Source organism: Bombus bifarius, unplaced genomic scaffold (genome assembly GCF_011952205.1).
Source record: "Bombus bifarius isolate JDL3187 unplaced genomic scaffold, Bbif_JDL3187 scf7180000007973, whole genome shotgun sequence".
Taxonomy (NCBI): domain Eukaryota; kingdom Metazoa; phylum Arthropoda; class Insecta; order Hymenoptera; family Apidae; genus Bombus; species Bombus bifarius.
This window is the reverse complement of record NW_022884359.1, coordinates 2504533-2522682: the sequence shown is the minus strand read 5'-3', so window position 1 is coordinate 2522682 and position 18150 is coordinate 2504533. Positions and strand designations below refer to the sequence as shown.

At 33.9% G+C, this 18150-nt stretch overlaps 1 protein-coding gene across 3 annotated transcripts in view; it reads right to left on the bottom strand.

The window, feature by feature from the left end:
* Positions 1–16711, bottom strand: part of LOC117216831 (serine/threonine-protein kinase N3) — a 91587-nt gene extending 74876 nt beyond the window's left edge. For 2 of the 3 annotated variants that reach the window (XM_033463911.1, XM_033463913.1), the window contains exon 1: positions 16264–16711. The gene's annotated coding sequence lies outside the window, so the exon portion shown is untranslated. Of the gene's footprint in view, positions 1–2380; positions 2405–16263 lie in introns of those variants that run through there. The other variant, XM_033463912.1, reaches the window with a different exon arrangement.
* Between the last annotated feature and the right edge of the window lie 1439 nt (positions 16712–18150).

Sequence of the window (18150 nt, the reverse complement as noted above, 5' to 3'; positions counted from 1 at the left end):
TTCCTTTGGAAAATCGCTCGTGTTTTATTTCGAGGAAGAAAATGTCAAATATTACGTAAAGAGGAGAAATTAAGCGAGTGTTTTATTTATCGAACAGGTTTACGAATCTATGTCGAGAATGGTAGTTAGTGTTGTAGAGAATTGTAGAAACAAATTTATTTATTAAAGCTATTATATAACTTTATTATACTTTCTAATTAATTCTCGCCTCGTTATTTTGTGAATTTTATTGTTTGCTTTTTAATCTACCAAAATACACGCTATCTTTGTTTTTACATTTTTTACATTTATCCTAAAAATCTCTTCTACGTAATTCCTATTTTTCCATCATTTTTGCTTCCTTAATTTTCCTCTGGTCTTAAAACGGACATTTTACGGCTTCGTGAAACGACGAAAGCGACAACTTATATAATAACATTGGCAACGCGGTTGAGATACGCGCGATCGCCTAATATTTGCTGAACAAGGTTGATAAACGCCAATGAAACGTTATTAGAATCGCGAGTTGGTGCTACGTATCGCAAACACATATCAAACAAATTGCGAACAAAATTGACCGCGGCCAGTTCAGACAATTAAATAGAAGCAAACATACCAACAATTAACGTCAATTTCCATGCAAATTTGCGATATTCTCAAACATTTCATAGCGTCGCGTATTCATAAAGGTTCATAGGAAATATACATATGTACATAATAATTACAGCGAAGATATTTATCGAAATTCAGCTTCGTTTCACTTATTAAATGTTATGAACTGTGGTTTACTTTGAATACGTTAGATATTTTTTCATATTGCGTGCATTCTGTATTTTTTGTATTATCGTATATATAGTAAAGTATAGTAACACATAATAAATATATATATATATACTATAATATTTATTTTGTATTACTTTTATATTCATATGAATGCATAAAAATACCAGGTATAATAATAATCTTAACTATGTGTATCTAGAGCTGACGAAATTACTTTATTTGCATAGAGTACTTATGTTACACGAAACATCTTGAAATTTCAATAATGTCGTAATAAAACACGACTCTCTTAAATTTGAAACGACGCGATTTATCAGAAATACGTGATAGCCCGAGACGTTGAATTTCGAACTAGAGTTACGGAAGTCTGAAGCTGCCAAAGATATCCCGTTGCAAGTTGAAACACACCCGATAATACCAAGAGCTACACGAAACCAAAATTTGCATTTCTCGGTTATTCTCGGCTCTCATAACTTTGGATTAATTTCTAATTACCTCATCTCCATAATTCCGTTATCCCTAAAATGCAAGTCAACTTCACCCTGATAAGTGAAGATGATGCCTGTGATGCATCCTTTGGAAAAACAGGATACGTTCTTGGATATAGTTGAGACTTATATTAAACGCGTCGATTCGTTTAATAAAGAGACGAGTGATAAAATTGTAATAGTCAGTTATATCAAAATCACTGTAACTATCAGGTTGTCCGGAAACTTTCTTTCGTTTCATGAGGAAATAATAGACGCACTATATTTTTTGTTTTGTATTATTTTGTCGAATTATGTACGAACCATTTTATTCTGTTGAGACAAACACCGCGACATTTCACAGACTTGGTTTCACGTTTGTCGTAATACTCGCTAATTACTCTACCATTGAACTGTCCTAGAGAGCACGTTCGTCTATTTATACCTACAGTTGTTATTATAAAAAGTAACTCCGGTTGACGATCACGAATAACGGCGATAATATTTTGCCCGGAGTTCGTTTACCTTTGAACCTAGCAAACGAAAACAACGTTGGTATTCCAAGGCACAATAATATCCGAATCTTCCGTTGATTCATGTGCCGCTACATAGTATTTTATAATATTTTTTATAGCATTTTATAGTAACTTACAAATATGCAATAATTTTTGTAAGTATTTTTAGAATAAATTTTGTGATACGCGATAATTATGGATGTATATATGTTGAATATATGAAATCTTTATGGTTTAAGGCATCGCATGAGATCTTGCAGATTTATTTAATCCTTCGTAAGAGCATCGACGATTATGAACAGAGGTGTGTATATAAAAATGTAATATTAATATTTAATAGTATGTGCAAAATAAGAAACATTGCTGGTGTAGCAGGAAAAGCTAAGAGCAAGGAGAAAATTCTGAGAAATCGTAATTTCCTAGAAACCTAATTTTCAAACGTAAAAAGATGTTCGACAAAGAAACCAGAAGGCGCCTCGAGTGGCTGCCTCAAGTGTGTGGAGTGAAACGTAAGTAGCAAAGGCTCGTATCTATCCCTTTGTTGGTGATCTAGTTAGAAAGTTATCTTCACCTTCTTTCGTGTATCATTTTCTCTGGTTCAAATATATGAATTTCTTTTCCTCTAAATATACGTACGCATTTGTCTTCTTTCAAGTTCGAAGCACAGGTGCACATTCCTGTAATAAAAGCAATAATGCTTCACATATTGCCAACTGCTTCCAAGAAATCTTTCAGTTTCCTTTCTATAGCATTCATTCGCAAGAGATAATGTTGCAGTCTTAGGAAACTTCCTTTCGTAGTATTAGGTTGTCCGAAAAGTTTCTTTCGTTTTATAAAGAAACAATGGATGCATAACATTTTCCGTTTTACATTGTTTTATTGAATTACGTATGATCCATTTTGTTCTATCAAAATAAACATCACAACGTTCGACAGATTAGGTTTCATGTTTGTATAAAGATGCGTCGTTGTAAAAGGCGTGTCTGTAAAAGAAAGACACTTTTCGGACAACCCTATACATATTCTATGTACATATATTGGGTTGGCAACTAAGTGATTGCTGATTTTGTCATTAGGTGTTAACGACAAAACCCGCAATCACTTAGTTGCCAACCAGTTTTGCAAGGGAATTTTTGATACATCCAATGGACGATAGTTGCAAGTTTCGTATCGCACACCTTTAAAGCATAACATTTCTTATTGATGAAATACTAGTTGAGGAAGTTAACGAACTATGTAAAATTATACTGAACGCTACCTCGTTCATTGCAATTTCATCTTTCAAATTGAAGAATAAGAAATTATCGAAGAAATAGTGCACGAATATCATTGCGTATCGCTGTTCGCTCGAAGAAATGAGAAACAGGAGCAACTTTTTCCTAGGGAAATCCTCTTCAAACTATATGTATATCTATATATAAAACTGTTTCTATTCCATCGTTCAAAGCCAAAAATAAAAAATTGTTCAGAAGGAACTGTTCTGCTTGTGTGCAACCATGTGCAACGAAAGAAAAAGAAGAAGAAAGACAATGAACAGAAGAAACTCTTTCTCTCTGCAGACTTGAGAAAACTACGCTTAAATTCGCAGACAAGAACAGAGTGTAACGAATAGCAAATTAAGAAAAGTTGTCGAGTTATATAGAGTTGCTTGATCTCGTCATCGGTGTTGCACGTTCTCATGCATCTCAGAGCACGTATATTACTTCGTCATTTGCATCTAGCAAAGGTATGGATCGTAACGCTGTCACGAAACGCGGAAGAATACCGTGGATGGAATTTCTAAGCGAAATTCTCGACCAACCCTACTCTCTCTCTCTCTCTCTCTCCTCTCTCTCTCTCTCTCTATTTATCTATCTGTCTATCTCTATCTCTATCTCGTTCTATTTGTTTTTCCTGCTCGATGCTGGGCATGATACTGTGATAATACAGCTACTGCTGTAACTCGAGAGAAAAACATCCGCTCGATCCAACTTTTCTCCGGTTAACGTTATCTTTGGGATCCATCGTCCAGGTGAAACGATAGACTAGTGGAGTTTCTGAAATGGGAATTCGATACGCTGGAATTCCGTCATTCGAGGCACCATTAACAACTATCCAAACATTTTATCAGTTCGATGAGTTTTCTTCTGTTTCTTCCTTATCTTTGTCCTTTTTTCCTCTTCTTCTTTAAAACGAAATAAAAAAAAAAAAGACACTGCACGTTTTCTATTATTTTAAGAATATTGGCTTTCCATGAATATTATCGGATGATTAAATTTACGATAACACTGATAATTAGACCGTAGATTTTGATGCATTTATGGAACGATTGAAGATGCAGAAATGCATAGAATGATATGAAAAAGTATGTACGATATCTAGAATATAGCACATGTTATGAACGACGCTAAAAGAATATTGAAAAACGGACGTGCGAGATATTTTCAAGGAGATAGAGAGATAAGCAGATGGTATATTAAAATAATATTCCTGGAAAAGATATTGCTGAAAAGTTCAAACTAAAGAAAATTCTATATTGATTAGTAATTGATTGGAAATCAATTTTTCTAACTCAATTAAAATAAGGTGAAGATTAATTTACGAAGATTAGAAAAATCTTTCACGCGCGATTAAGGGTTAATTTATAAATTATTCAACAATTTAAAAGAATTTTTCTAGCACTATATCAATGATGCATCAAGCGTATCGACGTCATCCTATGTATATTGGCGGACGTTCTACCTTTTTAATTATATTCTCGAAAATATGCATTTACATAAAAGTCCGCAGTCCACTAATGATTTATTAAAAAAGAAAATTTCCACTCCTTCAACGAGGAAAGTTTAGTTAATCCAATTACAGAAAGAGGTTCCAAACACTCGACCTTGAGCCGAGCGCATATCCGTCGGAGGCTTATCGAGCCACGTCTGACCTCGCACGGATCAAACTACTAGCCTCGAGGATCCTTCACCGTCACGTCGAGCTTTTCATCTTTCGCGTCTTATTGTTAATCTCTAAAGGCTGGTTCAGACACGACTAGTACAGCAGACGAGTAGCAAGGAATTTAGTAACTTGCCGTGACTGAACACCAAGATTTTAATGCGATAGTCGAGTAAGACATTACAGTAGCTGAGGCAAGAAGCAATTAACGTTAGTGAAATGTCGCGTGTGAACATTAAAATTTAGTCGAACAGTTTAAAGAAACGTCGTTCCAAATTTTTAGATTTCTTGGTCAAATAGACCAACAGCTGGTCGTTGATTGAAATATACATTATTTTAAACCAGGATGCTCGATGATCGTATGGAATAGTATACAAATTACTTTTCAGGTAACTTTAAATATTTTTTGAAAACAACAAAGAGGAAAATTTTCGCAAGGATTAAGGGACATAAATAAAATCGTTAAATTCTCCGTTTCTGTCAAATATTAACTTATATTAACATGGCATTTAATTTATATTAATCTAAACATCACAACTATTCTGTGACAAATTTTACAAGTCCTGGTACAATGGATCATATCTTTGGGTAAAAAATTTTCATTGGGAATAACAGTTATAAAAGATAAAAATTTCTTTCATTATCGGTAGTTATCGGTTAGTTTAGTTATCAGTAACCAATAAAAATGTCTGGAATTTTTTTTTTTTTCTTATCTAGTAACTATTATCGATGATTCGAATTTTATTTTGGTTACCGATAATCATTATCGATAAGGAAAAATTTGGTTGTCGCTAAGCAATATCGATGATATTGGCCGTGTGTGAACCAGTTTTAAAAGAAAGTACAGTCACCCTGTCGCGAAACAAAATTACATCATAGAGTAGACACGCGTGTACACGATGCTTGCGTCAAAGAACGAATAGTTTTTTTCTTTGTTTTGACATTTGCCACCGACAAATAGGCGGCCGACTGACGTAATTCATTGATAATTGAACGGAATTCGATCGGCTGCCCCCTGTAGAGCGTCATACTAACAGTGGATTACATTCTCGCATTCGTCGTTTTATTTTTCATCCGATCGAACAGAGATTGTCTCTGGAATTGAAAGAAACGTAGGTTGATGAAAGTCAATCGCGGACTGTTCTATTTTCGAACGAGAGTTTGTATCTATGCGTCTATGCGGAATTTCAAAATGCATAAATTGTACAAAAAATATACGATATTCTTAGATTTCACCCCTTTAGAAACGTTTCTTTAGCAATTTTCCGCGATCTTATTTCTTCGGGAATTTCTCTTCAGAAGCCCGTCTGTTCATAAAAATTGCGTAAAGATCGGAGATTAAATAGTCTGCTCGAATGGTTGTGAATCGAAAAGCTCAGTAGAATATTTTCGCAAATTTGTGACCTTAAATGGCAAGAGAAAAATTGCTAAATCTTGCTGGAAAAATATTGCTAATTGGACGGCTGTGTGGATAAACTTTAGATTAGTATTTTTAATCTGGAAATAGCTGGAGAAAAAGGAAGAATTCTTGATTTGTCGAATTAAGAAGATACTGGATGAATTATTTTTTCTGAATGCTTTATGATAATCCCCTTCTGTTCATTATAATTCCAGGCAATTTTAAAATAATTTTTATTCTACGTTAACTTATAAATTCGTTCTTACTCGTCCAGGCTTTGCGATATTTTCGCTGACAGTGGAATTTCTCTCGTAGCTTCCTAAAATGCGTTCATTATCCAGGGAAACAGTAATTACGTATAAACAAAGGATACGGTCTGATTAAAGGATGACTTTAATATTCATAAATCTAACAGGCAAAAATGGTATCTGCGTGATTATTCAATTAGAAGTTTGAGAGCTCCGTTTTAATCCGAATTGCTTGCAGATAAAATTGGATTAAACGGAAAAGATAAAGAAAAAGAAAGCACAGTGAAAAATATTAAAGGAAGAATTAATGAAAATGATCGCTACCATATCATATCGCAAGGAAACTCTATTCGATCGTAATGCAAGACTTCCAAGTTAATTAAAGCGATAATTAATATAAAAAATAGCAGTAATGTTATCAATCTAAAAATTTATCAAAAGAAAAATACGGTCTTCGCTGTGAAGACTTCATTTCTAATTTTGAACAATCATCCTTTATTCCTTTTCGCTGCAGAGAAAAATCCACATTAACTTTCTATTGACTATGTTTCGAACGAAATCAAACAGACGATTTCTATCCTTTTCTATCTAAAAATGATCTTCCTGTCTTCTTTAGAAAAAGATTCCTAAGAAAAAGCCGCAACAAATATCAACGTAAAATTTCATTAGAATCTTCCACCAAGACATAAATTTGTCAAAAGTAGAATACAATCTTCTCTTAAAATACGCGCGTTTAATTAAAAAAAAATCAACGTCCATTAAATTTCAAGAAGAAAATTACTGTATTTTCAGTACAAAGTATGCAAGACACTAATCAGTGCCCTGTGTTATCAAACCACACATTTCCGCATAGAAAAAAGCAATCTCTAGAAAAAAAAAGAAGCTTCCAGTTCTAAAAAAACCAACCCCAATTCTGCTTCATCTCGACGAAAACTGACACCGACGTTTCAACCAATAAATTTCAAAGAAGACCGAGGAAACAATATCATTCCTCTTCCACTCTCAAAGATAGTCATTCCATTTCCTCGAAACCAACAGAAATGAGAATAGATAAAAATGTCGTGTCATCGATCAGCCCCCGTTCTCGGCTATAGCCACTTTTATTATAAATCGATATGTCATACAAAGGACACGAAAGACGACGATGAAGAAGAAACGCGAAAGACCTTCGAGATGGATGAGCTGCTTCCTTTCGAGGGCTCCAACATATCTCCGTAAGATCGTCGCCACTACAAACAATCCTTTGGTTACGCAAACGAAAGCCGAAAGGATGGCGAGATAAATCACGACGACGTAATATTCCGGCCGATTCAGCACAGTCAGTAAAATATTATGTAAAATGTAAGCGACGTTGCTCGACATGATCGAGAAGATCACAGAAAATGTAAGAGAAATTCTTCCCTATGATTCTTGTCCTACGAGATACGAGGTTCGAACGACTTTCGTAAAATGAAAATTTATAGAAAATTAGGAATATTTTAATAATTGAAAAATAGTTCTCGACTTATTCTTCACGTCACGGAAAATCGAAAAAAGACTGAGAGAAGCTCTTCCCTAAGATTCTTGTCTACTTTCATCGGATTACGCGATACGAGGTTCGAACGACTTTCGTGAAATAAAAATTGTTGAAAAATTAGGAATATTTTGACAATTAGAAAATATCTTCTAGTTTTTTGCAAGAATTAATTTCCTATCACTCTTTGTAATTTTATAGCATTATTGCCTTCTATAAAAGATCAATTTCTTATCGATTGCTTGTAATTGTATATTGTAAACATATAAATTAGAAATCCTGCCTTTTAATTTATAGATTTGTCGTCTGATGGCTATAGCTTCAAAGGAGAAACAAGATTCTTTGTGTCAAAGAAATAAAAATGAAACGTACCTTCTTCTACATGTATCGAGAAATATTAAGAATTGCTTAAAGCACTGTAAAAATTTAATTTTGTTACAATATTAAATCTGTATAATATACTATATAGTTTACAAAATTCTATATACTTAAATTATAAAATTCTATTCCAATATATAAATTAGGAATTATACAATTATATACATGTATATATAGATTCTTTATTTACATAGAATTTTATAATTTCTGTCTGTTTCTATCTCACTTTATATCAATTTATACATCGTATACGTATGATATTTCAAGAATATCTTACGAACTATTTACCATCTTCTCTGGATATACCTCTAAACCATACCAACGATCCTAAAAAAATTTTTTAAATTCCAAAAGTATTTACGCGAATAAAAAGGTAAGAAGATCCATTTCATTGCAAAACGTTTCTTCGAATTTCAATTCTGAGAAGATATTCACACGTGTAACTATGTATCGCTGCTTAAGGTTCTGCTGTAACACGAACTTGTTATCTCGAGGTCTGGATATAGCGTGTCTGAAAAAAGTCTTTCAAGGAACGATAATTCGCGGTTGGGGATCACAAAATGCCGCTCCTTTCGACCGCGACTTATTTCCCTCGGTCACGCTATACGTAGATAAAAATAATTCGAGGTTCAGGATTAATTCACTGTAAATTGATAAAAAAAAAAAAAAAAGGTTCCACATTAACCGACTTATCCGCTTTTACGCTATGCGTTATTAGCGATAGTCAAACGTTAGTCCATCGGCCGTGGATACCTGTGGCTCACGCACCACTTTTGGTTCTCCAACACGATAACCTTCGCCAAATTCGCAGATTTTTATCGTACCAGCATGAAACGAAATTCTTCTATTTTTACCCTGTTCTTTTTTAGTTGGTCAGGAAATTTCATATGGAGTAGCTAGTCGGAGTTACGAGATCGTTGTTTATTTTTGGGTAATCTTGTCTGTTAATCTTCAAGGTACGAAGCGGTGGAGGAATTTCAAGTATCGTTTAGCTGAGAATTAATTTGACGAAGGCTAGATAAGCAGGGCTGAGATATAATTCTTTTTAGAATTATGGGATAATTAATTTAACATTTTTTTATAGTCCTTGACACTTTAATGAATAGATGGATATATTAGTTTGCTGGGTTGCTGATTATTTAACGAAGGTTAGGTAAGTAGTGGATAGACTCGTAATGAATCGCGAGATAATTAATCAGTTTTCGAAAACTCGAGAAATTTTACGTATCATTTTCAAAAATATGTAATATATTTCTACCATTTTGGAAACTTTCTGACATTTTATTTCTTTAGAAAATCTTCTTTAGAAAATCTATATATAAATATCAACTTAATGTAAAACACTGTACCTCTTATTTATTCTACAACGCCACTAGGCCAAAGCAAAAATAATTTCGTTGAATCTAAAATCGCAAATACATATCTTACGAGATTACAGGTTTTCTATATATTTCCATTGACAATCTTCGTCCCGGTCATTCAAATCCTTTAATATTTCAGCTTGTCGATTCCAAAGGAATCGCCCGGGGCTCCAAACTCGAAAAGATTCGACACGTTGCTAAAATATATGCAGAACGGCGCATCGAACGCATCGCTGAACGATTACAGGAAGTTACACACCTACCCACGTTCTACTTTGGAAAAGTTCTTCACGCGAGAAACCAATCCGTGTTCCATGCATTTTTAATTAAACAACCAAATAATGCGATACCGTGTGCCCGGATAACGTGACTCGAAGAAGAAAGTTTGCTTCTAAAGAAAACTTCGTTTCTCTTGGAAGCTCGTGTCGATACTTCCAAGATTCGATAGTAGCTCTAAGTTTATGGGATTGAAGGAAGAGAATCGATGGAGATGGAAAATCGAAGACAAACCGTCGATAAGTGTTTAATTTTTTTAGCACAGTTGGACGTTGATCGGGTTACTCGATTATAGGTTTCTCTTCGTGTTTTATTGGGTCAGTTTATTGGGGTGAAAGTACGGTTTGGATCAACTAAAGTCTTCGTTAAATGTATTACGTTTCCTTTTTCTTTCGACAATATATTGCTATTTATTGGATGTTAGTATCAAACTGCGCATTTTTCATACATCTACGGAAAATTCATAATAAAAGTGCAAGAATGTACAGAATGCACGTAATATGCAAAAATAGGAGAAATGAAACGATTGTTGTATAGTCTTCAACGGATGAACTGAACGGATTACATTGCATCAGTTATGTGGAGAATTAAATGAAACTGATTTTATTTGGACGATATTATGATACAGAGATTTCATTATTTCGTTAGGAATTTTATAATTCTGTATAATATTAATTATTAGAAGTTGCATCTCTCTATTAAAAATAGGAAAAGACAGTGGAAAGAAGGCAATTAGAAATACGTATATTAGTTTTCCGTATGAAACTGCCTGACATAAAAATTGATTTATTTATTTATTTATTTCAATAAATACAAGTGCATGAATAGAAAAAAAATATGACATAAGAGAAATGCTATAAAGTAAAAAAAGCTAGGGAAATAAAATAGAATGCAATTATGCTCTTCACCAATCTGGAAAATACAGGCACCTGACAAAAATTCATCACATTTGCGTCAGATTGTTTACCGAGTTTCTATTGCACATCCATTTTAATCAAATTCATACGCATCAGAGAGAACCGTGCCGTTCCTTCGGCTGTCGACGAGAAACGAATCGAAAACAGATCGATCGAAAAATTGTTTTTCTCTTGCCGGGAATGCGAAACTCGTCGGACATCGAAATAAACGAAATAATTGATAGATCGTCGCGGCGGAACTAGCGCGTCGGATATACGATCGCAATTTGTACTATTTCTCTGTTGGCGTATCGTAACGTGTGTCACGGAACGTGAAAATATTCGCACCGATAACCGATGAATGGATACTTTTCGCAGCAGAAGCTCGGGAAAAGCACTTAAATATACGGTCGGATCGATATTTATTTAAAAATTCACACAGCGTCTCTTTCACCGGAATAAAATTTCTGCAATTACAGAGTAGAATAACAAATATAACTGAAATACTTTTAAAATACGTATATTTCCTAATGATTTTTATAAACAAACAGTATATTACGATGCTTGTCATGATGATGCTTTTCGCGACTTCTAGTGAAACGAGAGGGTAAAAAATGACGAGTTTGAAAACTTTCGAGAGAAACGAGAGACGAACAGAATCTGGCATCGTAATAGCTTTTAATCCTTTCACATTTGACACTGCGTATATACGGCACTGTATTTCAACAAGTTATCACATTGCCATTACAAGCTATTCGTAAGCAGCGTTTTCATTATAAACAATAATTTCATTGAAAGTACGTGTTGCAAATTTAAATTTTCTGTAGTTTAATTTTGAATTTTTATATCAACGTCTTGGTCTTGTTTTGTACAAGCCAAGAGTTTTAAACATACGTTAAATATTCAATACGACTGAAACAAACAGATATAAAGGAGAAAGATGAAACAAGAAGACACAAAGAGGAAAATCGAAAAAGATTCTCTTGTATTTCTTTACTTAGCTATCCTTTAACTAATTAGTACGATATATAAATACAATAATAAACGCAGTGGTGTAGACATACTTCTTACACCAACTGTATATACAGGGTGGTTGGTAACTGGTGGTACAAGCGGAAAGGGGGTGATTCTACGCGAAAAAAGAAGTCGAAAATATAGAATACAAATTTTTCGTTTGAGGCTTGGTTTTCGAGAAAATCGACTTTGAATTTTCGCTCGGTACGCGTGCACTTTATCACGTCTCGTTATAACGGATCTCACTGTAGATCTTTGTCTCGATTGACGTTATTTTTTTAATTTTTTAAATTTTTAAATTTTTAAATTTGTATTCTATATTTTCGACTTATTTTTTCGCGTAGAATCACCCCCTTTCCGCTTGTACCACCAGTTACCAACCACCCTGTATAATCTCCTTGCTTATAGTTTAAAAAATAAACCAAAAATTACCTACATTCAATTCATCGATTATATTTCTTCGACATCGTCGTTAATTTCCAGTTTTTCAACGATCCTTACACAGAACCTATTGCCAAAGACTTATAACGTCGGTGTTAACGAGTTCCCTTGTGTGTTCAAAAAGGTAACACCCGCGAACACTCATCGCAAAAGATCTTCATGCTCTGTCTATGTTCCAAGGTTTCCTGTTGGCAAATAGAATCTGTACAAGAGTACATCGAAGGCGTCATCCGAGGTAAAGGTATTTAGCCGGTCACGCGAGACATCGTGTCATCAAACAGCCAATTAAATCGTAAAACGCGACGAAATCGTGTACTCGACGAATCGATCTTTCCGCGAGTAACACGATCTTCCACGTGATTCCTCGATAATTCGCTTGTACGTATATTTAAGTAATTAGATTTTCAGCTAATCGTCCATTAGTGTTGTAATCTGTGACACGAGTGTCAAGTATCTATTTTCATAATTTATTTCGATCTCTGCTTTCTGTTTTCTATAAAATGGATTGAACACGTACCAACAACCTGCCACAACTACGATCCACTTTTAACGATTCTCGGAATGTTTAGATTAGAAGAGCGTAGGCTCGTTGCCGATGTTGCCCATTCGCCTTCAACTTTGTAAACTGTTATATATCATATTGGTGGGAAATCTTCCAGCTATTAACACTAAAACTATCGATAGTTAACGCGAACCTATTTCTACCCAAAACCAGTCAAAATGACTGGTCTTAAAAAAGTACGTAATAATAGAATATTTTTATATTTATTGATTCATTACTTTCCTACAAAAGGAATTCCATGTTATGTAGTACATTTTTGGTATTAATCCATCTGCGACTATGATTCCTAAACGATGGTTGGCACATTAATAAAATTGTCGAACCAGTCATTTTGACTGCTGTGGTATTTCTAGTCTTAGCATCTAGCGATCGATCCGGAATTTTCCTGCTAACTGATATCATCATATCGAACGATACGCAGTAAAAATTTGAAAAATGTATGCGAAGTTGTACAAAACGAGGAAACTGGTTAATTGGGGTTCGATAAATAGATTGCAGGACCCTTTTATATTTTAACCAGTACCAGTCAAAGTGACTGGTATTAGTATAAGTAGCCTAGATACAAAATTATTTTCAGTTTGAATACATAAAGAAGAAAATAAAATTCATTATATTATTCTTTTAGTTGTCGTTGCGAAAGTCATTACATCGTCGTGGAAAAAAATGAAACATGCAGTAGGAATTTTAAAATAAAATTGTAAAACCAGTCAATTTGACTGGTGTGGTAGTTCTAGTGTTAGCTCGTTCGAGGATTCTCGGACGATTTCCTTCGTTCTGTACATCCACCCACAGGACCAACTATGTTCCAATAGTTGTATTAATCGAATACGTATATGTAAACACGCCAACTCACTCGTACATCAGTTGAACTTTTTGTGAATCGTTGCCTACGTTTAAAAAACATACGAAAGACACTTTATATTCGTCTTCATTTCCATGGCGTGTATGACTAGTGCTATATTTTTGTTACATGTTGGTATATTCGTTTAGCCAATGACAGTTGTATCCAAAGTAAAAGGTTTATTTTCAAAACGCTTACAAACGAACGATCGAATGAATAAATAATTTTACCTCGATGGTATTTATTTACTATCGAGTAATCAATGTTATTTTATTTTATTTTAGTTGCTTTCTAATATTGGGTAATATTTAGTTACTGGTTTAGTCATTGGGTAATATTTATTGGGTAATATTTAGTTACTTTCTAATATCAATAATTATCATCCAATAAGAGTTTTCGTATGTTTCGACGTACTGAAGTGAAGATTCATTTAGAAAATAAAAAATATTCTTTAACGCGATTGGAAATTGTTTGCGACACGTGTATTTTTGTGACATTTCATCTTTTTAGATAGCCCTTTTCGATGTATCAAAGTTTGAAAATAATCGCAAATTCCGACTAAATTGTAAAGTATTACCGATTATAGAATAATTTCAAAGAAATTTTATTTTTGATATCTGTACATTTGTGCATTTTAGCATGTCGTTCTATATTTTTGTACATTTATACTTGCCATAAATGCACAAATGTCAACAAGTATAATTCTCGGAAGCCTTTTCGTAAATCATAGCTCCCCGTTGCTTGAGATAAATCCACGAAATATCGTACGTTCGATTAGTACACGAAACTTGCTAGTTCCTCGATTTCCTCGGAGAAAAATTCCCAATGCATATTGCGGTAAAAAGGGGGGGAAAACCCGAGTCGCAAAATTCCAGCGAATAGCTTTGATGAATTTTTGCTTTTTTATAATACTTTTATGTTACGCTTGCAAAACGGTCCTTTTGGTACTCAAAATTTTATCATGCGGTTTTCCTTTCCTTTGCTTTTTTTGTGAAAGAAACGAGTAAAAAAAATTCGATTACGACAGTGATCGGAATTAAAAGGATTTTTATTGGAACAGAGAGATATAAATTTGTCATGGGAAGACAGATGGTTTTTCAATTGTGATAAAATGGAATGAAAATTGAGAAAACGGCCAAATTTCTAGCGAACGTAAAGTTATAACACTCGTTGTATATTCTCGGAGGCTGCGAGTTATTCAATTTTTATAACGAATTTTCGATCATTGGGAGAAAATTATACGTAAAATAATTCCTTCTCTAGCTGTTATTTATTATGCATACCTGAACGTTTATTAATATTAAATAAACCGTAATGTTAAATACGTCGACCAATGAAAAAGATCTCATTGTGTGGAATTTCATACGCATAATTCAATCTCATAATTCCTCTTGATACCTACATATGCGTTTTTGGATCGAATATCAAAATCTCATTTACGATCCTCCCCCTTTTGTTTTATTCGTAATTTCATTTCGAAAAATGAATTCTTATCCTACGCCTACATATTTATCTTTATTGTTCAAAATAAAATACCTTACACGTCATAATATTATTACGACATGTATGGTTGCCCTGCTGACGCAATATTATACTTTTTTCCAGAATAGAACACGGCTGAGTGTCTCTTGCATGATATTATTACCGAAATTTTGCGAAAATTCTCTCACGAAATAGAATCAGTCAAATAAATAAAATTTCGAAATAATGGAAATTTCGTAAATAGAATAAATTTTGCAAATTGCTAGTCTACTAATTACTAATCTAATCTATTAATAATATGTGATATAATATGTACATTTATATAACACTGAATTTACTAAAAATAATAGTTAATATCTCCATTTAATGGAATTCTTACTCGAGACCTTTAACGTATTAAGACTTGTAAGCGGAAAACTTCCCTTTTCGAAATAAAAATAAAATTTTCCAATTGAAACTTCCCTATATATAGAATCATAATCTCAATGGTAATTATATTAAAACACCATCAGTCTTAATCAATTCACTGCTTTTCGAAGAATCTCCTAAAAAAGACTTATTATTCCATATTATCAATTTTTATTATTTCTCTGCATAAAAAACACGTCCCCCTAGCGGGTATGCACTTAACTACAAAACACAAGCAGATACAAAAACGCGCGCTTTTTGTCACCCGCCATATTTACTTCCTAAATCACAGTCAATAATCAAATTGAAGTCAATTGGGACCAAGGATACAAGCGTTGGAAAAAAACTTGTCAACAAACAGACGGGACAGGATCGCACGACAAAAACAAGCGAACGTGCATTATGGAATCGTTAAACCGTTATAGACTCTAACATAGAGAAATATAGCCGTACGTTATTAATATAAATTATTGATTTATTGCTAAAATCCGTATAATTGTTTCGCCCATTGTCAATCAAATATATGCTGTTATTAACAATTACGTCGCTAATTTGTTAAAATACAAGTTATATTGGTTTGTCGATGAGGATCTTAAATCTAGAAAATATCTGCGAAATACATATAATTGTTTCGCCCTTCGTTGATTTAACAGCATTGTGCGTTTTCGCTAATATAAACACGGTATGCGTGGTAGGCGCACGTGTTCCGGGGGAAACAATAACAAACACGGTTTCGACTAGTTTCGAGTATCAAACTACAAAGTGAAACGTTATCACTTACCACATACGATACGTTCGGCGTCACACGCGCTGTTTTCCTTCCATCCTTCTTCCCACTAGACCAAAGAAGCGAGTCTCTTTTCTTCTCCGATCGAAAAGCCTCCTTCTTCGATCAAAAAGGAAGCGAATTATGTTCAAAAAGCACGGCCATTAGTCAAGTAAAGTCTTCGTTCGAACGAGATATCACACGAAATATGTATGTATATAAACGATACAAACGATACGAAAAAACACACGAGTACGAAATCACGGAGGAACTTCGAACTAAAATTAATGTTAAAAATTTCCAACTATTAAAGTATTGATTTTCACGGAGCGTTACACGGTTATGTTTATTGTTTTATGTTTTGATTCGCGGTTATTGGACCGTACACGTTGTTCGTCGCGCGTTTGTACCGACGACGATCACCGTAACACGTGTTACTTGGTCGACTGACAAACCTCGACTGCCGCCCCAAAGCCAGGATCGCTTCGTGCTATCCCCACCAATGCGCGCTTCCCCCACGCCAAGGGCCCATGACTTCAAACATTTGCATATGTAAGGCAGTAAGCTTCCTTGAGTTTGGCTGCCCTTTGAACCTTCAGGGTGGAATAAAGTTTGGCTATCGAAACATAACTCGTAAACGTGAAATCGTTTTTCTGTGTTTGACTATCTAGCTTTTTCCAGCGACTTCGATCTCGTGGACTATTAAAATATAGAAAATAATTTTCAAGCACGTGAATTTTTACAAGCGAGGTACCTGTGCATGTTTTATACTCTGTAGTAAAAATATTAAATTGTAAAATGGTTCGATTTCAGAACAGATACGACGCGAACTACCATTGCATGACCTCTGTCAAACATAAAAGCGCGTACAACTCAGATACCAGGCTATTTTTCAGCTTTTGTAAAATAGATCGAGATGAAACACGCTGTGTCCTTCAGACACAGTCCAAAACAGACAAAAATTCCAAAAATTAGATTTTTCCACTCCATAGCTTATCAAGTATCTCTAGATCACTGTTTTGTTCCTTTTTATTCAATGCACAAATACAACCCTTCTACTGTTTTGTCACGGTATTAGATAGATACTATTCAATGTACAGCCTTATACTATCTTATTGTACGTATAGATGTCTTGGTGTATGATTTCTTTGCCAATTTTCTTTTTTTCTCTGTTAGGTGAGAAGCTTGTGGTTAGTAGCTTCTGTAGTTTAAATTACGGACGACTCTGAGATAGATGATACTATCAAGAACTATTACAGACTGTTATTATATGACTATTATAGAATGCTTGTAGCATTAGAGATGGATGGTCATGTCAGAAAAAGATATCAAAAACCTGGTAATTTGTGGTTTCTTTAGTAATTACACAGTATGTGGATATCGTATATAATTAAATTAGTTCTATAATTCAATTAACCTTGGTGAACGTTAATAACACTTTGCTGTAATAATATGTGAGATGGCAATATTATGGTAGTATTATAATCAAAGGCAAATTGCATAATTTCTAATCTTCGGTTTAAGCAACAAGTGATATCATATAATAGTGACATTTATAAATATTCTACAAGTTTTCTAAGTCTGTTGAAAGCCCTGAAGATTAAAAAAATTGGGCTTAGAATTAAAACTGAAATTGAAATTCAAATTAAACTTCATTACGAAAATAATTTTCCTTTGCCGAACTGAAACTATAGTCCCAACATTTTAATAATGATTTACTGTGATACTACATATTTCCATTCAAAAGCGATCCAACTGTTAAAATTGAAGAGGCCTGTCCTGTTCAAATTTTCTGCGCGAAATAAATCCAATGCCAAGAGATTGAAATTATTCATTTTTCTACATCATCCACGAACAATATACAAAATACATCATGGTAAAAAATTAAGTATAAAATTTCAC